Here is a 25375-nt window from a genome sequence, read left to right as displayed (position 1 = left end):
TTTATTGAAGGGTATGAACTTTATTCACTTACTTTCCATAAGATATTTAATAATGTACTCTTGGTGAAATAAGCAATGTTATTCAGTCCAAGTATTATCATGAAGTGGGATGCTTTCCTGTTTTTATTATTTGTTTGCTGGCCAAATGCTGTTTAGAAAATGTCGTCCGTCACAGTCTGTTGAGCTCCCAGGGAAGATGAGGACATAAAAAAAAGCATTTGGGGGCCACCTGTTAGTTGATTAGCCCTGATTTTATGAGGGGTGAATGCAAAAAAAACTGTAATGCAGTGCACATAGACATGATTTTGCAGAAGCATGACTGCACAGAACTCAAAAGCCAGTGTTACATCTATATCTATAACTGTCATGTTTGAAGTTATACAATATGCACACAAGTAGACACACTTGCCTTGCGCTGCCTTTAGTGGATGGCCATATTTATTGATTGATATTATGTCACAAAAAAACTACCAGGGACCAGAGATGGTGCTGTTCATCAAAAGGGAGCAAAGTCACAAGCGAAATATGTAATCATGGTAAACTTTAAAGAGTCACTAAACTCCTAAATGTATATTGGGGATATTATTGAAAAATATTTTTTTTTAGGTCCAAATGGCATTAAATAGTAAAGCTTCAGTCAATTATAGATGGGTAAAATTCCCTCTCATAGTTTCAAGACAAGTATTGGAATCTAATTTAGGTGGAAAATGCGAGACTACAGTATGTTGAGGTGCTGTGACGTTGCAGGCTCTGCCACTATCTACAAGCTTGTCAGTCACTCTCTGCCTGTGTATTAAATAGCAGAATCTTGTTCCTAATGTGCTGCAGAGGTGAAAGTGATATTGATGGACATATTTAGTTAGCTGTATATATTTCTGCTACTCCAAGTATATCATTCAACTCAGTGATATACAGCCATTGATTGATACTAATATCAGTGTGTGTCATAGTGGCTTTACTTGCTCTTTAAAGGATATTATCATCATTATATATATTTTTTTTAATTACTATTTATCAACTAGACATGAAACAGTTAACAAAAATAGATAGTATCTCTTCAGGGGCCTGATTCATTAAGGAACTTAAATTAAAAAGTTTCTTATTTAAGTCTCCTGGACAAAACTATGTTACAATGCAAGGGGTACAAATTAGTTTTCTGTTTTGCACATAAGTTAAATACTGACTGTGTTTTCATGTAGCACACAAATATCAACTTTAAATTTCAGTGTACAAATAAGCTATCAAGTATTTGTGTGCTACATGAAAAAACAGTCAGTATTTAACTTATGTGCAAAACAGAAAACTAATTTTCACCCCTTGCATTGTAACATGGTTTTGTCCAGGAGACTTAAATAGGAAACTTCTTAATTTAAGTTCCTTAATGAATCAGGCCCCAGGTGTTTAATCAATACCATAGCAGTAGGGGTCTCAGTGCTACCAGACCCCTCTGACACTTGGAGCCTGGGTCTCCACCCATGATGGCAGGTGGAGACCGGACAGTGAGGTACGGAGGGGTACATACTATGTTATATTGAGAATGAAACACTGTGTTTATTTGAGGCTACATCGTTATCAACTGTCCTTACTTTGCAGGGAAAGTCACAGGTTGTAAACATGTGTACATGAAAAATGCATCCCTTGTAAAATCCCTATTTGTTTTTAGAATTGACCAAGTGAGCAGTAGATCAACTTTAAATTTCAGTGTACAAATAAGCTATCAAGTATTTGTGTGCTACATGAAAAACAGTCAGTATTTAACCTATGTGCAAAATAGAAAACTAGTTTGCACCCCTTGCATTGTAACATGGTTTTGTCCAGGAGACTACTTACTCAATTTTTCACTTAACTTTCCTTAATGAATCAGGCCCATATTATTAACAGGTGACATTAACTGAATTTTTTTTTTCTGTGTGTTCTTTTTTGACTTTATATTCCACATATGTATTGGACATATCCTGCAGTGTGTTGTCTGTTAGAGCAGAGGGCACCTAGACCTGTTTTCAACAACAGTATCTTCAGATCTGCTCCTGGTTAAATACGGACGTGCATATGCCCGATTTGAATTTAAAAAAGCAAACAAATTATGTTAGTTTTGCGTGCCCTAATGAATCAGGCCCTATATTTAAAAATGAGGGCTTTATATACTTGGCTAGCAGAGATGAGTGATATTGTGCAAATATTTCACATGTGTAAAGTTTTGAGAAGGAACAGGCTGCTTCACAGAAACAAAATTCCATCTATACAATATTTGATTGCGTTGTATTTGATTGAATTTTGATAAATTTATAGTCTTAGTCAGTGGTTCCCAAACTTTTTCAATCCGCGGCACCCTTAGAGTCTCCATAATTTTTTCAAAGCACCCCTCCAAAATAATTACTAAGCAGTACCGTTTTATAAGTAGTTGGGTCAAAATAATGTAATAGTATTTAGGTCAGGACAGAGATACTTAATAAGTTGTTTGCAAAAATAATACACATAGATCCAAGGGAAAGTAATATTTTTATATATTTTTTCAATTATATTTCTGTCAAAGAAAAATTTACAGGTAATACTAAGAGGAATAAGATCAAACAAAATAAAACAACATGTACGAAAATCATCACACTCTGCCCCTTCATCCACACACTCTGTGCCCTCCTTCACACTCTGGCCCTCTTCATCCTTTTGCCCCTCTATTGCTGTTTCCTAGCACTTTACTTACCATACTTGGCCTTCTTTCTTCTATTTCTATGGTCTTCCCTTCTGTCTTCTTACCAATCCAGCGGCGCCCAGGACCCAGCATCCTCCTCTCTCCCGCCGCTTCTCATTGAATATGTCGGACGTGATGACTTCACGCCCGCCATTCAGTGAGAAGCGAGGAGGATGCTGGGTCCCAGGTGCCACCAGATTGGTAACCTTTTTTTTTTTTTTCTGGCCACGGCACCCCTGGGAGCTGCGGCGCACACTTTGGGAACTGCTGGTCTAAGTATATACCTGGGATGACAGGGGTCAATCAATTCTATGTGGTGTTGTTGGGATAGGACTGGGAACACTTATGGCCAAATTCCGCTGATAAAATATGCAATAAATGTGTGCCAAATACGCAATGAGGCATTTATTTCATGGAATGGTTTTAGACATTTTGCTCATTTCTGCTGTTGTGTTGTGCTATATAAAAGACAAAAAGTGCCTGTATTTACTGGAGTGCTGTACTACACATTAAACAGCCGAGAGACTGTATATACTGGCGGGAGATAGGCACTACATAAAGACAGCTGTATTACATGCTGGACAGTGTACTCTGTAGTAAATACTGGACAATGGTAGCTGCAGAATTTACTGTTTATTTTTTCTGCATCATAGGTGGGTGTGTATAAAGTAGGGCCCATCTTATATTGTAATCCAGGGCCCAGAAACCTTTATCTACGCCACCTCATCTTCTGGCTCCGGTTGCAACTTAAATAGGCAAACAAACAGGAGCTTATAGATGCAGTTCCCCTTTTCCCCCTTATATTTGCCGTCTTTTAGATTGTAATCTCATATGAGCAAGGCCACCTTTACACTGTTTCATGTCACAACCTTATGATCGCCTCAATGAACAGCATTAAACAAAGTATTATATTAATAATAATAATTATATTAATAATAATTATAATATTAATAATAATAATAATAATAATAATACTATTCTAGTGTCCCTTTCTCAGTGTGTTCTGCTAGGCCCTAGCAGTGGGCGCATAGAACAAACGTTGGAGCATACAATATGAAAATTGCTAAAACACTTTGCATAGACATGTACTTTTGCTTGCTTACATAGTTATACAGTTTTTTTTTTTTACAGAATACCGGTGTTCATCTAAGCTGATGAAATTGTTTATTGATTATTAAAGGCAGTGTAGACAATCAGAGAGAAATAAAAAGAAAAGGAGAAAGGGTGCCCTGATTGTGTAATAGTTAGAAGTACAAAATACAGCATACAAAAGAAATGTGCTCACCTTACAGTAGACATGGGCGGGCTCTGTTTCCCAAGATCCGAACCCACCCGAAATTTGCCTATCCGAGTATCAGCTCGGTACTCTCCCGCCTGTTCGGAATCGAAATTCGAGGCAAAATGTCATTGTGGCATAGTCGGATCTCGGGGCTCGGTTCTCGTGATATTTGAAATGCATAAATACCCGCCTCCACAGCAATCCATCGCCATTTGAGAGAGGGAGAGAGCAGGGTTAGGTCACAGGCAGCATTAGAGCAGGGACAGAGCAATTATTGTATACCTTATTCTTTCAATTATTATTGAAATTCTGCTACCAATTATTATAGTGATTGTTAGAGCAGGAAGAGAGGAGGATAGAGGAGGCATTTTTTGGAATATTTTGCACTAAAAGTGCTTCGGGGTGTCTCATATTCCCCAGTGTGAAACAATATTTTTTCTGGCTGTAGAAAGTCCTATCTAGCAGCACTATCTATTGAATATTTTGCACTACAAATGGATTCAAAGCAGTCCACATATGAGCAGGATCAGCAAGCAGGTGCTGGCACCAGTCATGATGGTAGTGTTCCCAGTCCGTCATCTGGTAAAGCCTATGTAAATGTACATAGTCTTTTTAAATCAGGGAAAAAAACACACCCCAAATTTTTTTTTACCATGTTGAAGAGAAAAAGAAGTGTAACTATGGAAAAGTTAACTGCCGATAAAAAAAATTTGCCAACATGCCATTCTACACACGCAGTGGCAAAGAAAGAAATGTTACCAAGCCTTCTTCTTGTACGGTCACTCGTGACCAAGCAAGACCAAGTAATTTGGAGTCTAAAAGTGGTGCACAACTACTGTTACGCGGGAAAGCCGAGCTGCAAGAAAACAGTAAGGCATGAGAGGATAATGTATGCTCAGAATCAGAAATGACACCAATCCCTGTGGAGAGTCCATCCACCAGTGGTATGTGTAATCGTGAGCATTTTGTTAGTGTACCCATAAAGAAGGGCCCTTTCAGCAGTTCTGCTGATGTGTGCCTGAACAGCCCGAGTGTAGCCGGTGATACACCAATTGAGGATGCCACTTTGGAATTAGAAGAGGATGAGGGGCAGATTTGTGTAGGCGACGAATGCGCTAATGATGATGTTGATGAGGATGATGCAGACAGTTACCAAATTGCCTTTCTCAATTTTTATTTATATTCTACAGTCTATCACGGCTGAATAGTTTTCTATTTTACTCCTAGTGGAGGGGGATTTTGATGCAAACAGATACCAAACTGCCTTTGTCCATTTCTTTTTTTATTCTACATTCTATTTAGGCTGCTTTTTTTCTATTTAACTACAAGTGTAGGGGGGGGGGTCATAGATAGCCACCAAACTACGTTTGTCAATTTCGTTTTATATTGTTCAGTCTATGCAGGCTGCATTTTTTTATATTTAACTACAAGTGGAGGGGGATGTCATAGACAGCCACCAAACTACCTTTGTCCATTTTGTTTTATATTATACAGTCTATGCAGGCCGTATTATTTTCTATTTAAGTACAAGTGGAGGGGGGGGGGGTTGGGCTGTTGCAGACTGACACCAAACTGCCTTTGCTGTGGCCATCCTTTGGCCACAGCAGCGAATATGAGGATGATTCGGATATAATTAAAGACAGGTGCATAGTTAAGGGCAGTACTGTGACTTAGTGGTTAGCACTACACAACACTGGGGTCATGAGTTAGATACACGACCATGGCCTTATTTGTGTGGAGTTTGTATGTTCTCCCCTTGTTTCCGTGGGTTTCCTGCCACACTCCAAAAACATACTGGTAGGTTAATTGGCTGCTATTAAATTGACCCTAGTCTGTCTGTGTGTGTATGTTAGGGAATTTATACTGTAAGCTCTATTGGGGCAGGGACTAATGTTAGTGTGTTCTCTGTACAGTGCTGTGAATTTACTGGTGCTATATATATATAAAAATAAATAAATGATGATGATGAAATGGTTGGATGTTACTGGTAAGAAACACTGACTGCTGTAAGGCTGAAGGGGTTTTGTTTGATCATACTTGGCCTCATGTAGAGTTGGAGGAAATTTCCGTCTAAAACATTGGTGTAAATTGCATCAGAAAAAAATACACATTCTGCATAGATTGCTGAGTTGGGCCACTCAGCTGATCGTCATCACTCTCAGATCATAACATTCAGCCACAACAGATACGTTTCCTAACAAGGGTGTCTGCGGCTGCATCAGCATCTACATTGGTCACATTTACTTGAACACGCCTGTATTGAATTTTGCCTACACTTGCACGCCCCATGCCTTGTCCAATCCACCTCTATAAGCGCAAGGAGTCATAAATGCAAGATAAGAGTCGTACACACAAGACTTGAGTCCAACTCTGTTGTTAGTGTGTATGTATTCTTATGGGAGATGAGACAATACTTTCTTAAATGAAGAAACTAAATTCACATCTGTGGTATCATTACAAAGTTATGATCTTTGGAGTTGGAGATACTTCAGGCATGGTCCTGGCTCTCTCCAGTGAGCATGTGCTTGGTGCAGAGAGAGTCTGGACCTGAACTGATCATGACACCATGTTAACACTGTCACTAGCATAAATAGAATTTACTGAGCACCCTATTTATGGCAAAGGATTGTGATACAGTACTCTGTTAGGTAACCCATTCTGACATTGTTTCTAGTAATACTAAGGAACAGTGCCAGATTTTGCTGTTCAGGATCAGATGGACTCTAGTAAGGGACTTGTAAGGGAGACATAAGAATTACGCAGGTTGTGTGGGTTTTAACTAGATGAGCTGAAGACTTCAGGTCAATCACACCTGGTTAGATTTAGTGAAATTTATACAATATATGTCCCGTACTAAAACGGTGGGCTGGCAACCGCAAAGGGTATGGTATATGCCACAAGTTTGGAGGTTAGATAGTAATCCTGTAAAATACTTTACTGCTGCATTCAGACATTCCCATTTTTACTCTTTCAATCAATTGGTATTCTTAATAAAATACCTTAAAAGCAGAGCAGCTCTCTCTTGCAGCTTCCATCTTTTCAAAAGGAACAGAACATAGACTTTTGAATTAAAGAGAGGTACATCTGATTTTTTGGCATTTCTTTGTTTTGAGAGACATTTTGGTCTGTGGAAAACACTGAAGACTTTGCAGAATGAGTTTGTGAGCCCAACATTAGTGTATTAAGTACACTAAGTGCATAACACCAACCTGCAATGTGAACAGTTGAAATATATTAATGTGTAAGGTTCTGCTTACAATCCTGCATGTCTAAGTGACTCACTCTATCTGACAAACATGCAAAATTATAATTAAGGGATGATTAAGATCAAGGGTGAGCCTTGAAAACGCCCATGTTGGGTCACTTAGGCCAATTTATAAATTTCCCTGTTTGAGGACACTTGGGTTGGAACCGTAATTTTCTAGGCAACCGGCCCTTTAGGTTCACAATTCACACAAGTAAGGAAGGAAGAAAGAAATAATAACCTCTTTATTTAAACAAAGTGTACACACAAAGTAAAAGCAGCAGTGCTCTCCAAGGAGAAACGTGTTCCCTCACCAAATACAGACAAATATCAGAAAATTCCCCAGTGTCAGTAAAAAAATCACAACACAGTCCCCAGCAGGTTACCTCACAGCGCAGAGTCCTAATAGCTACAAACTCCCTACAACAATTTCTACATCTGGAAATCCAGATGGGCCAGGGGTCCTCTACCATTACGCGGGTCTGTGTGTCTTACTGATCCTGGCCACACAGCCAACTCTCCACTAGTTTGGGGGGACTTTTGGGTATCAGTCTTCCTACTGATGTAGGCTCACCAATTCCCAAGAATCTGCGAGCGTCTCCCAATGGAGTGATGACAAATCAGTCCTAGAGGTTCAGCACCCGATCTGGCTGAATAGGTTCCTGTTTCAAACAATCCTCTCTGGCACTGATAGAGTATGGCTACTCAACATCAGTGCAAGTCCTCTCAGTCCAGAATCCCCCAGCAACAACAACCTCTCCCATCCAGCTTTCCCTTTTTTTTCAATCCCAAAATCCACTGATCCTTTCCCTCCTCCCTGGGACATCTCCTTGGGCCATGATCCGTTTTCATTGGTGGTGGATGGAATCTAAGTGGTAACAGGGTGGAGGTAGATTATGACCTCAGCAATAGCCCATCTGCTGTTTCTTTGCCAGAATGTCTGGGCCAGTCCTGTGGAAGTCAATAGGTAATAATTGGCCTTCCCCACCTCCAGATCTTAGATACCACACAATCCCTTTTGAAGTTCGCCCCTTCCACTACTTAGTGATGTCACAGGGTTCCCAGCTGTTTCATGCTTCCACTGACTGACATACCAGGTTGGCCAGATATTCTCATTGTGGTGCCCAGTCTCATCACACCCTGTCTGGTTGAGTTCTTCCTCTTTGTCTGCTCAACAAACAGCCCTCCCTCCCTGCTGTTGGTGGTTATTTGCAATTGTTTTGGGTACAAACACCCGTCGGAGGGGAGAGGGGTCTTTCTATTTGCCTATTGGTGCCGCTGTTGGGCTGGGATGGAGTTTTGGGTTCCATTTCCTTAATGCTTTGATGCTATGTGCTGTGATTGATCCCAGTAGGATCTGTGGCTAGTCCTTTAGGTGCCAGTACGAAATAGTATGGTGGTCATGTCTGATGGAAAAGTTTAAGCAGTAGGTGTTGTGTTAAGCAGTGATGGGGTACATTAATTTTATGTAAGGAGAGAACCTGCCTCCCTTCAAGGAGTCAGGCTTTGGTGTTGGTTCAGGCACTGCCCACGGGGTCAGGTTTGTTGGCTGCGTTCAATCAGCCAAGGAGGGAACCGGGTTCTCCAATGTTTGATACAGTAGAGATGGAGCAGAAGAACAGGTTTGGAGACTGGAGGGAAGAGGGCCCTGCTCATTCGAGCTTACATCCTATACTGTATATACATATAGAAGAGATACACAGGCTCAGTATGCTGAAAACTGAGCTTACCCGAACTAAGGGGATCCGAGTAGGCTTGCGAGCCGGCTCGTTACTTTCACATGTCCTCGGATCTGAATCGAGGCAAAACATTGTTGCATAGTCTCGCGGGTTTTGGATTCCATAAGTACCTCCCTCCACAAGAGATCCAGCGCCATTGCTCACACAGAAACAGGGGTAGCAGTGTTCTTGTCACTTGACAAAAATTGACTGGAAATGATTGGAAATTAATGTTATTGAGGTTAATAATAACGTAGAGATAAAAAAAAAAGCCAAATTATGTGATTTTAACATAAAGAAATAGGGATTTTAGAAAAAAAATCGGGATCCAAAACCAAAACACGCGAGGGCGGTCTTGCCAAAACCAAAACCAAAACACACAGTTAATCCAGATCCAAAACTAAAACCAAAACTAAAACACGGGGTTCAGTGAACATCTCTAACATATACACACACACAGAAACACATGCAACTTAATATACTTCAAAACTCAAAAAAACTTTGGAGGACATCTTCAGTAATAGGGAAGAGAAGTATTGGAGTAATTGGCTTGCCTTCTTCTAGGTAACAGTAAATTTGCATACAAAACCATGCAGACTAGTGTCACACCAAGCATATCTGAAATACAAAACATTTATCAGCCAATAATTTTTGCATTTGTCTTTTGCTGTTTCTAATATAGAGGAAGTTAATATTCCTTCACACTTTTTAATGTAGGTGCATTTGAAAGATAGAATAAGATCGAACAGTGCATTTCACCTCTACACTTAAAGCAGCGATTCCCCATAGAAGTATTTTTTTCGTTAAATATCAAGTTAAGTACTTTTTTTTAAAAAAAAAAATTGTATCTGACCTGCAGACAAGTATTGCTGCCAGGCACACTTACAGGCTCTCACCATGGCAGGTTAAGGTATCTGTGGATTTTACAGTGCAGACAAAGCTCAGAAAGATATGCAAAACCTCTCTACTTACTACATCATGTACTGTATAATTTTCTTACTCAACATGCTACCAAAACATGCTACCATTCTCTTATCATCGTCCGTCTTGACTACTGCAATCACCTGCTCTCTGGCATTCCTAACACCCAAATATTCACACTTCAATCCATCCTAAATGTTACTGCAAGGCTGATCTTCCTCACTCAACACTCCACATCAGCTGCACCACTTTTCAAATCCCTACACTGGCTCCCTGTGTCCTCCAGAATCAAATTCAAATTACTCACCCTTACCCACAAAACCCTCAACAACAACACTACCCCTGCATACATCTCAAATCTCATATCAAAATACTCTCCCTCCCGCCCTCTTAGATCTACCTCTGACCTTCCCCTTGTCTCTGCTCTCACTCCCGCCTACAAGACTTCTACCGTGCTGCTCCCCACTTATGGAATTCCCTACCACACTCAATCAGTCTTTCCCACAGCTTTCAAATCTTACACATTTTTTGAAAACCCATCTCTTTCTTAGAGGTGACCTTATCCCCGATAACACTATTCACACTAATGCATCCTCACAGCCGTCCCAATCTCCACACTGAGTCGCTCCTCTTGTTTCAGCTGTGCCCACTTCCACTTAGATTGTAAGCTCTCTAATGAGAAGGGTCCTTTATATCCTTTGTTTTTTTATCTTGTATGTCACTGTTTTATGTATGTACTGTTTTCCTTACTGTACAGCGCTGCGGAACACTGTTGCGCCTTATAAATTCACGCTAATAATAACAATACTATGAGACTATGGTTGCCATGATAGTCACATGATACTTTGGAAAATGTGAAGGATTATAAATCATTAAAAGCAGGCTGAGGAAACAAAGCAAGGAACATGGTAATGGTATGCTAAAAAATTACCTCATTTCTTCATCTAGATAATGTACTGCTTTTATTGTATATGTTTTTATTGTGTGTTCCTATCCTACAGTTATGCCCAAACCCGTCATCCCTCTACGGGCCCACTGGGGGGGACTGGTACTCACCTCTCCCCCTCCCTGTCCACTTTCTACTTGTCGTCCCTTTGATTGGTAACTGTCAGTCACCTCCCCCATAGAGCTTCTTTGCTCTCAGCTGGTCCCCGGGTACCTAGGGTACCGCTCCATTTGTCTCGCCAGCACTTTGGAAGGGTGTCTAGCACCACACCCGACCTCTCGTCCCTATTCACCTGATTCTCGCTATATTCCTACCATGTTTTCCCATTCCTGGTTGTCCTGTTTACCCATTCTTCCAGCTAGTCAGAATCCCATTTTACTATACATATCTCCAATTCCTGACTCCTCTCCCCTGACCTTCTCATGACCCTTCGCCTGATATCTTTTAATGTGAAAGGTCTCAACTCTCGCCAAAAAAGGGGCAAACTCTATGCTTCCCTACAGGCCCTTAAAGGTGACCTAGTATTTTTACAGGAAACCCACTTTATTAAACACCTTCACCAGGAACTCAGGTCCAAACATTTCCCTCTCACCTACCTCGTTTGTGATTCGACCCAGAAGAAACGCGGGGTGGCAATCCTTCTCTCCCGTAACCCTGTTTTTGATCTCACAGATACACATAGAGATAAGGAGGGTAGATTTCTTATTCTAGTGGGTAAATTGAATAACCTCCAATGTACGCTAGTGAATATTTATGCCCCGAATCAGGACCAGCATAAATTCTTTAAACGTCTAGGGACAATGCTTTCTCAGGTCCGTAAGGGAGAGCTGATAGTGGGCAGAGTTCAATATGGTTCTCACCCCTCACCTGGATAGGTCTGCCCCTTCTGCTGCTCTTCCTGACAGGAGGGATGGGAGGAACTCCAGGGCTTTGCAAGATTTTTTGAAGTTGCATAATCTGTACGATACATCGCGAATCTCTGACCCTCTGGTTCGAGATTATTCCTTTTACTCTCCTGTTCACAACACATTTTCCTGTAACAACATGACCCTGCTCAGCCACGATCTGGCTGAGCTAACTCTGATATTCACTCAATCATGTGGTCGGACCATGCCCCGATCTCGGCAGACCTCTCCTCCTTAGCTTCTCACCCCTCTTCCTTCTCCTGGAGACTCAATGAATCCCTCCTCCATAACCATAACACGGCAACCCACCTTAAATCCCAAATATCTGCATATTTTGAAATAAATGAGTCCCCTGATATTTCACCTACAACTCTTTGGAACGTCCATAAGGCTGTCATCAGGGGCCACCTTCTGGCCTTGGCAGCAAGCGCCAAGAAGAAGAGACTAGCTGAGCCTCTCCACCTCCCTTCAGCAGCTATAGGCATAACATAAATCCAACCCGGACCCCACTGTATTTAAACAGATAGTTTCCGTAAGGGGGAAGCTCAAACTGCTGCTTTCCCAGCGAGTGGCCAACCAGCTGAAATGGCTGAATCAGCGTTTTTATGAAAAGGGCGATAAGGCAGATAAGCTCTTGGCACTCGGCTGCGGACTAAAATTTCGGCCCGCAATCTTAGGGCTATCAGTGATTCCTCGGGGGTCCTTGTCTATGACCCAAAATTAATTTGCTCTGAATTTCAGAACTATTATTTAAAACTTTACAACCTTCCTCAACCTCCTAATGCATTGGCCTATCAGAGACAGGAGGAATGTATAGAGAATTTTTTAGAGGATGTGCGCCTTCCAAAGCTGACCACCCAGGCCACTAACCGTCTTAGTGAACCCATTGCCTTGGAGGAAGTTGAGCAGGTTATTAAGGCTCAGAAAGCTGGTAAGACACCTGGCCCTGACGGGTTCTCAGCAGCCTACTATAAAAAATTTGCAGCACTCCTGGCCCCGTGCCTCTCCACTCTCTTTAACTCTATCTTGAAGGGCAGCCCCTGGCCCAAAGAATCTCTGGAGGCTCGGATTACCCTGATCCACAAAGAGGGAAAAGATGCCTATAATTGTGCCAGCTACCGTCCAATTTCTCTGCTCAACTATGATCTGAAACTATATGCCAAGATTCTCGCCAACCGTTTAAATTCTGTACTCCCCGGCTTAGTTTATTATGATCAAGTGGGTTTTGTCCCTGGTAGGCAGGCCAGGGATAACACGAGAAGAACCATTGACCTTATTCACATACTTAACACTAAGAAAACTCCCCATTATTCTTTCCTCTTGGCAGTTCATGACCCATACTCTCAGGCACTTTGGTCTATCTGGGGACTTCCTGTCGGGAGAACGGGCCTTATATTCCCATCCCTCCGCTAAGGTGTGGTCAATTGCTCTCCTTCTGATCCCATCCCAATTAGTAATGTTACCCACCAGGGTTGCCCTCTCTCCCCTTTAATCTTTGCCCTGGTCATCGAGCCTCTGGCAGCTACTATACGAGCCTCTAAATAACCCTCCCCCCAAATAACCCCATATAACACCGGGCCTATTGCTTCTCCGAACACCATAATATAGACCTGACAACATCCTCTCCTGTGCGAGCTCATGCTCATTTTAGTATCCTTCACTTGATGAGCATATCCTCTACTCCTCCCCCGCCCTTCACCTCTTCAATATCCATACCCTCACCCATCTTCCCTTTACTCCTTTACTGTAATATATACTTTTATTATGGACAGTAACAGTGGCTAGATATTTGTATCTTGACTGCTTCATTCAAGCTGTTTTTGTCACGTATGTTAATATAATAAAAATTTTGAGTTAAAAAAAAGGGGCGTAGATGTAAAAAATTGAGTCCTGGGGGTATATTTACTAAACTGCAGGTTTGAAAAAGTGGAGATGTTGTCTATAGCAACCAATCAGATTATAGCTGTCATTCTGTAGAATGTACTAAATACATGACAGCTAGAATTTGATTGGTATAGACAACATCTCCACTTTTTCAAACCTGCAGTTTAGTAAATATACCCCCTGGACTAACATATTTTTCTTTGTAAGAAAAAGAGTTACATAGTCAAAAACATCATCAATACTTTTTAAAATATTTTGTAGAAGAAACGGATATGTGAAAGATTCTAGGTTCACTGAATCACTACATGGAAATAATACAAAAACATAGGGGACTTTGAGGTTAAAAGTAATTGAATCAGTTCATAGACGTAAAATGCATTGAGTCTGGAGAGATCCATGCTTTGTATAATATACCGAGATAATATAGTAACAAAGAGACAAGACAGGTTCATAACTGACTGAGCCAGTTCACAATGGTAATATAGTAGCAGACATGACAACCATACGGAATTTATGAAGCTTGCACTTGAATGATATACTGTGTACTTTCGGAGACACCGCAGACTAAGGACAAATTTAGTATTTTTTCTTAAGCAGGATCATAACAGAGGAATATAGAGCAGAAGTAGTTTGTTGGTTCACATAGTAACACACTAAATTTAAAAAGAACATTGAGCTAACTGTATCATTCAGCTCTGTATTCATCTCCTTTTCTTCTGCCTCACTTCTCTCTCATCCTACTTATTCACTCCCACTCCTCTTCTGAAACGAGCGCCTTCGTCTTTGCCTTGCTAATGTAGCCGGCTAATTGAACTCATCAACCAAAATCAACCAAGGAACTCGAAGAAAAAAGAAAGAAAGAAAACTAGTCTGAGAAAAGTGAGAAATAATTTCTGTGTTCCATGCTAATTGGCAGTGATTTTAATGAGGTTCAGTAAAAGGTCTATGTTAACACTTTCCAGCTACAAAATGCAGCTCCTGTCTTTCATCCAGAGCCTGGAAGGTATATAGTAGTCAGGGATGGCAATATACAACCTGCCCTCCGAGACTATTTCTGCACAAGAATATCTGTGTAGATAAGGTCCGTAAAGTGTTGAAAACTGTAGTTCACTTAAAATAAAAATTGCCTTGAAAATGCTCTTTGAATCTTTTATTACCAATTGGTGCCTGGAAAATGTCATTATCACCATTATAATATCAGTATTATCTAACAATTAACATCATATCTAACAGCGGTGGGCAGCAATTTTTACGGGGATACCATGAGGCCTTTAATAGGCTCACATGTTGTCTTTGCAGTCAATAGAATTTTTCCCTTTCACAATAAAGTGGCAGCATGATGCATTCACACTGACTGTTCTGTTTTCATCGCTGAACATGAACAACACGAACACAACAAGACATATATAATCTGTAGCGTTACTTTTCTGGTAAACACACAATAGTCAAAATAAGATCACAGAATAATAAAGTATATATATATATATATATATATATATATATATATATATATATATATGTGTGTGTGTGTGTGTGTGTGTGTGCGCGTGTGTGTGTGTAGCTATCTGTATATATATAATAAGTAAACATTTCCTATGATTTCTTACTAGTTTGCCCAAAGGCTTATGTATAACATGAAAGGACTGGATTCTCCTAGTGGAATAACTTAATGACAAATAGCAACAACCTAATATGGACAATGAACAAACTCTGAGCAGGGAGACACATTCAGTGTATGAAAGACAATGGACAGAATCCTAGATTACAAGGGTTAAAGAAGATCTTTCCCTGGGGTGCAATGAAGCTGGGTTTCAAAGTGAGTGAGCTTTCTCTGAGTTTGTTTTCAATCACTTTTATCTGGATTGACAGGATGGAAACTGCCAATCTTCACCATTCATCCTTTCCTCAGTGGGGTAATCTTCAGGGTGCAGAAAGATGAAACTGGGGGCATCTGCCTCCCCCTGTGGGATTTTCAATCCCTCCTTCGTTATGCACTGTGTGTTTTTTTTAGTCCTTTGCTCACAAAGAGGAGATGATCTGCTAAGAGAGAGCCAGAGAGTTTCAGAGAAACATTAATAATTCATGTGCCTACAGAATGCGGCCGCTCGCTCTTATCAGCAGATAATTCTGCCCAGAACAATCCCTGATTACATGTGTTTATTGTGCCCTCCAATACCTTCTATAACCTTCTATATAGAGAGATTCATTATTCATCACCTACTCTATAGCTACCCTTATTGGAAGTGTGCATGACACCATCACAGAAGTCTCCTTTGGTTGAAGTATGCCACTCATTGCATTATAATTGCAAATCGTACTAAAGTCCTGAATGCGTTGTATGTTTAGAATTTTTCTTGTTTGTTCCCATGAAAGAGTTTAATGCAAATAGAATGGATTTAATTTCTAAATCCTTTGCTGTTACTTGCATTTTTTTTTCTTTGAAAGCTTTATTGCTGTCCAAGAACAAAGAAGAAAGAAAGAACTACCATCGGGTAGAGGCACTCACAATGTGCAGTTATATACAAAAAAAGGTAAGTAGACGAAAGGTAATAGTGTACCTAGCAAGAGAGACACTCATTATTGGAAACCACTAAGTGAACAGGTAAGTCTGCTGAAGGTAAGGTTATAAAGAAAAAAGTTTTACCTGCTGTCAGACTTTGATAAATGATATCAATCTTCCTTCGTTTAACAAGAATATACAGAGAACTTCAGAGATTTATCACTTTATTGCCTTTCCCAAAATATTATTTTATATTTGTGTTCACCCTGAAACTGCTGCAGGGTCATAATGTAGTACAGACAGTCTGTAAAATATTTATTGGACCCACTAACAAGGGGAGGGAAGCAGTTTGGCATGAGAGCTGCATTATTGCTACTTGCAAATGTTCGTCACAAACGGGGAGCCACACAGAGCAGGAGATGTGGCTCCGGTTCTTGGCTTGGGGACCCTCTGCCTGGAATAAGAAACAAGCTGGAGGATTATGGATCTATGCATTTCTAACTTGTCACAACCTGCAGAGGAAGCTGAGCAGTTGAAAATGAATAATTTATCGGCTGCCCGTCTCTCACTAGCTCCAGGCTTGGCTGGGCTGCAGAGTAGAGAAAGAGCATTAAACAAGAAGTCACTATGCATATTTCATGCCTGACCCAGCCATACAGGGCTTTGTGCACCCTAACTTCAGTGGAGGGGGATCTATTAAACATGGCAAGTGCAGATTGAAGGTGTTCAGTGCTATCACTTTTATCTGACCAGCATTCAGAAGACATGGAGGCGCGTTGAACAACTAGGGACTATCTGTTCCGGTACAAAACTATAAGCCAGAAAAGTCTTATTGCTCATTTCAATAGCATTAAAAAAAGTGGAGCTATATCCCAGATGTACAAATACTGCAATGCAATTCAATTTTACCCAGAAAGTCCATATTTAAAGTGCCAATGTTTCGAAGTACCGGTTATAGTATAATTAAGGATATCATTCTGTAATATCATGATATAACTAATATTGGCAAGGTATCAAGTAAAGGTGCTTGAGCTTTCAGCAAGTTGGATCGCCAAAGCTTCCTGAACACAAAGCTCTCCTTTTCACTACCCAAAATGTATTTTTTGTGTGCCCAAAAAATAATATTAATGTGCAAATGTGAACTATGAAATAAAGAAAGAACTCCCATAATTTAATTAAGACACAAATAAGACATAAATAACAGTCCAACAAGAAGCATTTAGAAAACAAAATATTAAAATAATTCAATGTATCAATGGGATGGGGTATGACCTGAAAGTGATAGTAGACACAACACTACTCAATTAAGGAGACCTGCAAAGCACGAGAGACTACCATATCTGTATATATATATATATACATATATACATATACATACATACATACATATATTAGAGATGCTCGGGCTCGGTTTTCTGAAAATAGTGGGGGGAGGGTCACAATTTTTTGTGGATCAGAACCCCACGCTGTTTATCCCCAGCATTAGCGGTAACCATTTTAAGCTTTGATCGCTGATGCTTGGCTTACTTTTGGGAGGGGGAGCATGCATATTTTTAAAATGTTTTTTTTATTTTTTAACACTGCAAAGGTCTGCGCTGCAGTTTATCTTTGTCCTAGGACCCACATGCGATACGCCTTCTGCCAGATGTATTTGCAGATGCTCCCTACCTTGTGATAATACATACTTACTCTACACGCCACTGCCCTCCCTGATCAGCCTGATCAGGCGTAAGGAGATGCAAGTCAAGGATTTACAAACATTTTAATATGGACTTATGCATACACATTTTTTGCTGTGCATGCACAGTTAACGTGTATTTTATAGAAAAAAAAAAACAGATTTGCATCCATCTCTTGTGTCCATTACACATAGCGGTGCCAGTATAATACACTTATCACTATCACTCATATTTCGCGCATTATTGTTCAGCATTTTACAATCATTTTCTTGTATTCTACACATCTGCTGACTGCTATACAACAGAGAACCAAATCATACAACCAATTAATTGGTTCTGGTGGTGAGTATAAGAAACAGAGACGTTTCAGGTGCAATTTGCTGAGTAGATAGATCCATTTCTGTCTGCTAGTATATAAACCAACCTGTTTGTGGCCTATTGTATATAAGAAAGACCCCTTTTTGTAGGATAACATGCAAGATAGACCTTTTCTCATTTCTAAACAGTCAACACTTTCTGGCAGAGCTGTTGTAAACTGGTGCCACAAGCAACTGCCACAGGTGTGTCTTGCATTCAAGTTGTTTTTTTAGGATAGGGGAGCTTTAGGCAGCCCATGATAGCAGAAGTGTCCAATTTTCCCCACTTAAATGTTGGGAGGTCTGATATCTCATGTACACTACATGGCCAAAAGTATGTGGGCAACCAAACATACATTCATATTTGTTTGTTGGACATTTCAATTCAAAACCATGGGTATTAATATGGAGTTGGTCCACCACTTGCTGCAATCACAGTCTACACTACATTTTGCAACATCGTTGCGGGAATTGTCATCCATTTAGCCACAAGAGTATTGGTGTCGTTGGGCACTGATGTTGGGCGATAAGACCTGGCTCACAGTTGGTGTACCAACTCATCCCAAAGGTATCTGATGTAGTTGAGATCAGGGCTCTGCGTATGCCAGTCAAGTTCTGATACACCAAACTCAGGAAACCATTTATGTCATGCTGAAACAGGAAAGGATTTTCTCCAATCGTTTGCCATAAAGTTGGAAGCCCACAATTTTCTCAAATGTTATTGCATGCTGTAGATTTCCCTTCACTAGTACTAAGCAGCCCATGCAAAACCATGAAAAACAGCCCAGATCATTTTTCTTTCTCCACCAGACTTTACAGTTAGCAGCCTGAATTTGGGTAGGAAGCATTCTCCTGGCACCTGGCAAACCCAGATTCATCTGCCAGACTGCCAGATGGTGATACATGATTTGTCACCCCAGAGAACGCAAACCCTCTGCTCCAGATTCCAATGGTGGTGAGCTTTTCACCATTCCAGTTGACTTCTGAAATTGTGCTTGATGATCTGAGGTATTTGTGCAGCTGCTCGACCATGGATACCCAACCCATGAATTTCCTGACATTCTTGCTGCTTCCAGAGGCAGTTTGGAAATCTGTAGTGAATACGCAACTGAGGACAGACAACTTTTCCACGCAACACACTTCAGCTCCTAACTGTCCCATTCTGTGAGCTTGTGTGGCCTTCCACAGCTGAACTGTTGTTGCTCCTAGACATTTCCACTTTCCACAATACCAGCACTTTCAGTTGACTGGGGCAGCTCTAGTAGGGCAGATATTTGAAGAACATAACTTGTTGGAAAGGTGGCATCCTATGACAGTGCCACATTGAAAGTTACTGAGCTTTTCAGTACAACCAATTCTATTGCTAATGTCTGACTATGGAGATTGCATGGCTGTATGTTTGATAGTATGGCTGAAATGGTCAAACACCATTTATGGTCAAACATCATTAATTAAAAAGAGTGTCCACATACTTTGGCCATATAGTGTGTTTGAAATAAATGATATCAATGTACTCCACCAGTGATAACATTATCGTTGCTTAATTTTAATAGTTACATAGACACATAAAATTGAAAGATGGCAATGTTAAGAGGCAAGGCATAGCACAATTTAGTATTTCCATAAAGTCAGGTCTCCAAGAGTTTCTCTACCTTCTTGTGTATTATGTCATTGTAAGTTGTTGTAACGGATTTACTGGATAATACTACTAATCTTGATTAGCGCTGGCTTAACTGAGGTGTGGAGTCTAACGATCTTCCCAGTGTTCACCAAGAACCGCCGCAAGGCGGGATGGGCTTCTCTGCCATGAGTCGCAGGTCGCGGCCCTTAGGTTTGCCCCAAGATGTAGTACAGCGGAGTAGGATCAAGATGAGAGTAGTCGGACAGGCCGGGTCAGAACACAGGAAGGTAATGCAGACAGAATGAGAAGGCAAGCTCGGAGTCAATCAAGCCGAGTCGGTACACGGGTCACCAGAACAAAGGAGTAGTCAGCTAGCCGGGTCAGTACACAGGTGAAACGAGATCCAGAAAGGTCAGCACGCCGGGTCGGTACACAGGAGGTCAAATACACTGGGAGCAGGCACAAGGAGGAACAGGGATCAAGAGCCAGGAACAGGTAAGTTGCTCTGACACTCGCCAAGTGTCAGAGTGATATTTTTATAGTGAGCCCTGTTTGAATTCCCCATCCTAGGTTTAGCGGTCATGTGACCGCTGAACCCGGAAGTGCGGCTCCCGGGTCTGACAGAGCGGTGGGGGAACGCGTAGGTGTTAGTATTCGTTACAGTTGTGCATCCTATCTTATATGTGTATCCTATTGTAGAGCTCTGCATAAAATGTTCTCACGTTATAAATAAGTGGTAATTATGATAATAAATAAAGACAACAACTTATTGTAAACTTATTAACTTTTCCGAATTCCCAACGATTGTCTTAGTTTGTCCCTTGATTTTTTGCCCTGGAACGTCCCTATTTTGAAATACCGACCAACCAGACAATAGTTATTTTTTGGTTTTCTGTGTACCAGATGCAGTGTTTACTATGTATCCTAATTTTGTGAGCTTTGTAGTTAGTATTTATTGAAGAGAAGTATGTAAATTGTAAAACATAAAAGTATGTTAGAATGAAATTCAGTACACCTGACATCCCAAGCCTAAAATCAGAGACATTTAAACATTACTACTACTACTAACAAGCTACTACTCCAAACATGAAGTTTGGAGTAGTAGCTGAAGTTACCTGTTGTGTAAATCTGTTTTACAATGGGCAATGACTACTACCACAGTCAGCTAGGGAGGGGTAAAAAAGCTACATAGATTGATGACTAATTTTTAAATGGTTTAATAAAAGCGACATTCCCACTATCAGGATAAGCTTTAGCCTGGAGGGAAAGACTCGACTCAGCAGCCTATTAGGAACATTTTAAAGGGAAATAAATGCAGGTGGCCCAGTGACACAGCCCAAGGTAGCCCACTGTGGGACCAGCCTGGGGGGCAGATGCGCCCTTGACCCTTAGCCCAGCCTGCCCCTGCCCACTATCATCTACCATTATTGTTCCACACAGACATCTACAGTACACAGTAAGTGAAATGAGTTGCCATTGTCCCAGCTCTATTTATAGACTATAAATTCAGTGACATGCAGAATTATAAATATAGTGCAGAATGCCATTCTGCAGAACGCGGAAACAAAAGCATAACTTAAAAGTGATTTCACTGTATATTTGCACCTCTGCAACGTGGCCGGTTCCACTGCACAATCCTAGTCACACAAAATTTCATAGCAGCTAATCTCTAATAAAAACATGTAAGACTATTAAAAAAAATTGTCATATAATAAGATCATCTTCTGTTCTACGAATAAATGTTTGAGGTAACAGGTGGTCACACGCATTATGGGCTGTAATAGTCTGTTCTACTTGTTCCTGTGGTGTTTTCACCACAGAGCAGTGTATTGCTGCAAAAACACAATATGTAGCTTGTCTGACAAATAAGCTTTTCGTGCATCTGTAACATGACAAAACTGGGCCTGGTGAAAAACATCTGTACAAATTCTCTTTACCATGTAGGAGATTAAAGGCGCCTGATACCTCTTTAAGAGCAAGCTACGTGCCTTAATTATTTACTTTGACGGGATCTTGATATGATCACGCAATACAGCCTTTCAGGAGGCAGCTGGGCTGCATATCAGCGGTAACCCTCCAGCGAAGCTTTGATCCCTGAAGCCTCCTTTGTGGCTCCAGGCCGATCTGATTCTTCTCTTTCTCCTGCATCCTAGGCTCCTTGTTTGCAATCAACGACAGACACGGTGCTTAAAACCTGCTCTCCCTGTAATCACCCCCACAGATTATTGTATTTGGAAATGTCACAGCATTGTTCTACACATATCTTCATTTCATGGGTTGTGTCTTTCTCCAGCTTCTTTCCATATGTATCAAACTTAACCCTACTGCTGCTATGAAATATGCTGTGGCCACACTCGTTGGCATTGAAAAGTGCACTGTGAAATACAAACCTAATTACAGGAGTTTATCTTTCAATGCATATTGAACATTGAGGGACAATACACTGACAAACGCCATGGGTTAATGATTTTGCAATTTAGTGCAATAACTGTCATTAGATTCATCCAGGATAAAAATCATTTACTTCAATAATGTGTTTCTGTAATACAGCAAATGAGTGTTATACTGTAATTCTAAGTACAGCCCATACTGCACCTTGTATTATGTTTTATTTGGCAAGTGGATATTGACTGTAGAGGCCACTGATACAAGCTGCAAGTGAGAGATCCATGACTGAGAGCTCTCTGTCTCTTGCTCGCTGTCCTGTAAGGTCTCTGCATTCCGCGTCAGGTTTGATGATTTATCCATCTCATCTGACCCTCTGTCCTTCTCTCCAGAAATCAAACCCGCCAAATCAAAAGCTTGTTTATTACCAAAAAAAGAGACCTCCTAACATTAATTGAATAATTTAAGGCGCTGAGCTGAGCTGCTTCAGCTTCCCAAGGATTTAATGTCGGCGTTCGCTCAACTGGCAGCAGAGAGAAAAATTACAAATTGATCGGTGGTCCCCTGGCTGTCTGTTTCGGGATAAATGACGGCGCCTTGCTGCCAGCTAAGCGGCTGAAAGCTGCATCTGCTCTGATCTCAGCCCAGTGATAATGCCCCATTCTAGACCATCTTATCTCCAATCATGTATGCTGTGGGCAGCTTAATCCACTGACCCATATACTCTGCATATATCATCCTATCTGTGTAAACAAACATATATATTTTATCTGTGCATATTGATGTTTGTTGTCTGTCTGTCACTCCAGGTCCAGTCACACTAATCACCAGCTGTTTCCATTCACTACATTGATTTCGGGTCATTGTGACTTACTCCAGATTTTCACAGTCTTACAAATATAGCTGACAAATGCTAATTAAATCCGAGACTTGCCAAGGTTACAAATAATACAGAAATAAAATCACATTTAGAGAAGAAATGGTAGTGAACTCTGATCATTGGAGTCAAATGAGACCTTTTATGAGCACAGTTTATCAAAGCTGCATACAGATATATATCGCCTGTGTAATAAGATACTAAATAGAGTAATTGCATTCAGAAGCATGGAACAATATATAGAACTACATTATTTGTAACTTGTAGACTCCAAGCACTGATGTTTTAAAAGCACAATTTAGATTGAAAAACTAATAATAATAATAATAAGGTTGAATGTTTAACCCCATAATGACATGTAGTATTTTGTACCTTAGTGAACAAAACCATTTTCATGTATTTCCAATATATTGGTTTCAGTAGGAATATGTTTTTTATTTTTTTACTAGACTTTTTATATTGTTTTTTTCTCTTCAGTACAGATAGAGCTCTCCTGCTAGCAAACTGGAATAAATATATTTATAAGGCAAAAATAGGAGAAAAACGCTTTTTTTTATGATTCCAGCAAATGTTTCTCTCATGCAAATATGGAAACAGTAAGTTTTCACAAATATATAGATACTCCAGGGGTAATCTTGAGGCGCTGCTGTCTGTTTGTTTACTATATTTCACAATTTTACTACAGTAAATCCCATCCTTTCATAAAAATGTCATGAAAAGTCCAGATGGGAACACAGGATACCCCTGGTGATTGGTGCTCTCTAAACTCGGGGCACAAAGTCTAATGAGAGCAGTGTTTACCAGGGATCATCGTAAGATAGTTATGGACTTTGCTGCCAGGAACCCACGGGTCACAGTCCCCTAGGTAGCTCCTTTTTCTGACAAACAGAAAAATGGTGGATATAGATCAAGGTCAGGGCAGGTTGCTCAGGTGCAAAATCATAATCCAATTCAAGATCAGGACCAGGGAGCACCAGTTGAAACCAGAATAACAATGCAGACCGTCAAGGTCACCTCAACACAAATGTAGTCAAACAAGTAGGGTAGATACGTGTAAAAGAACCTGTGATTACACCTTAATTGCACATGCTATCTTCGTATTCTCTTCCTGAATACGCTCGTTACATAACCACATGCTTTTTTTTATTTTTTTAAATCCAGTATTTTTTATTGAATTTTTTTAAGATATAAACATACCAAACAACAAAAAGAAAAGAAATACAATCGCATACATATCAGAATTAAATGACGGAATTTACAAGATAAAGCATAATAATAATAAATGTGCTATATTCATTCAGGATCATACATCGTAAATGCTTATACATAAGTATGTTACACATGCAGGGTTTATTACATGGACTCAGATACTTATTATAAGAACTGCGGGAGTCATACATTTAAGTAAATAGAGCATCTGTACTAGATGACACAGGATAGAATGGAGACTCTAACCATCTGTACCATATATTCTCAAATTCCTTCAGAGCCTGTCTGCTAGTATAGACAAATCTCTCGTGCCTTATGGTGGTATTAACCAGTGCCTTCCAATTTTTAACAGTGGGACTCGTCGGGGCCAACCACAGCCTCGCTATACAGACCTTAGCCAACATCAATAACTGTGAAATGTACATTTTTGTCAGTTTATTAACTTTCCCCTTCAAACGGAGCCCAAAGAGACAAGTGTCCGGTGAACTAAGAGACACTTCAATTCCAGTAACCTGAATACATCTCCTGATCCTTCGCCAGAAGATTCGTATACATGAACACTCCCATAGAAGGTGCCAAAAGTTAGCATTGATCGAATTGCATTTCGGACAGTTAGGGGTAACATCCGGGCGAAATTTAGCCAATCTAATAGGGGTAAAGTAGGCCCTGTGTAAGATAAACACCTGTATTTGTTGAAATTTTAATGATGAAGTATAACCTTTAGTACTGTCTGTAACCATTCCCCACTCCTTGTCTGATAAAGGGCCAATATCTATTTCCCACTGATTCCTCAAACCATTCAAATCATCTACAGTGGATTCATACAGAAGACATGAATACATTCGAGACATCAGACCTCTATAACCCAAGGCCTGTAGTTGTTTCCTCAGTGGAGCCACCCCAATCACCAGTGTCTTCCCTTTAAATTGTGTGTTTAGGGCGTGTCGTAATTGAAGGTAAGAATAAAACATTGTTCTGGGTACAGAGAATTCCCCAACCAACTGTTCGAAGGATTTAAGTACATTTGTGGCATAAAGTTGACCTACCGACACCACACCCAACCGAGACCACTGCCTGGCCCTCTTCACTGTATTCAACTTCTCAAATTTCTTTGCCCCCCAGATAGGAGTACATGGATCAATGTCAGTTTGTTTCATTATTT

The sequence above is a fragment of the Mixophyes fleayi genome, chromosome 11, assembly GCF_038048845.1.
Source record: "Mixophyes fleayi isolate aMixFle1 chromosome 11, aMixFle1.hap1, whole genome shotgun sequence".
Taxonomy (NCBI): Eukaryota; Metazoa; Chordata; class Amphibia; order Anura; family Limnodynastidae; genus Mixophyes; species Mixophyes fleayi.
The sequence above is the reverse complement of the archived record's forward strand: the minus strand, read 5'-3'. Positions refer to the sequence as shown.